The sequence below is a fragment of the Pteropus alecto genome, unplaced genomic scaffold, assembly GCF_000325575.1.
Source record: "Pteropus alecto unplaced genomic scaffold, ASM32557v1 scaffold48, whole genome shotgun sequence".
Classification (NCBI taxonomy): domain Eukaryota; kingdom Metazoa; phylum Chordata; class Mammalia; order Chiroptera; family Pteropodidae; genus Pteropus; species Pteropus alecto.
Window position 1 is genome coordinate 1,520,081 of NW_006442110.1, and position 695 is coordinate 1,520,775.

General features: G+C 67.5%; 1 protein-coding gene across 1 annotated transcript in view; it reads right to left on the reverse strand.

The window, feature by feature from the left end:
• AGAP3 (ArfGAP with GTPase domain, ankyrin repeat and PH domain 3) overlaps positions 1-695 on the reverse strand; it is a 50,202-nt gene that overhangs the window by 4,344 nt on the left and 45,163 nt on the right. The window lies entirely within an intron of this gene.

Genomic DNA, 695 nt, shown 5'->3' on the forward strand with positions numbered 1-695 from the left:
TTCATTAGAGGCAGACACGCTCCCTCCCTCCCTGCCTTCCACCTTCCAGACTCAACAGAGGGGCCGCATCAAGGCCGGCCCGGCCCTGGGGACGGCGGCCCAGGAAGGGCCCTAGCTCCCCGTCCCGGGCCCTGCACACTCGCTGTCCCCAGGGGGCTTGGACCTGGGTCAGGAGCCGGGTGGATTCCCTGTGCTGAGAGGGCCCAGCGCCCGGTGCTGATGGGGGACAGCCGTCTAGGGGTGCGGTGGGCCAGGAACGCCTGGGAAAGGTCTTTGGGAGGCAAATCAGGCAGCCCAGTTCCCGCGCCTCAGGCCTGGCGCTCCTCCCAGCCCGCGGGGAGCCATGCGAGGTCTGGGGTGCCCACAGCCCACCCCCTGGGACCCTGGGGTCTCCTCTGTCTCACACCCTCACTTAGGGAGAGGGCAGAGCTGCTCCCATTTCCCTTTCAGCCTCGGGCCACTGACGGGATGTGCGACAGGAGGGTCGGGAGAAAGGAGCGGGGCAGGCGGTGTGGGCATGTGTGTAGGTGCTCAGCGTGGGTGTGTGTAGTGCTCGGTGTGGGCATGTGTAGTGCTCCGCGTGGGCGTGTGTGTAGTGCTCGGCGTGGGCGTGTGTGTAGTGCTCGGTGTGGGCGTGTGTGCAGGTGCTCGGTGTGGGCGTGTGTGTAGGTGCTCGGTGTGGGCGTGTGTGTAGG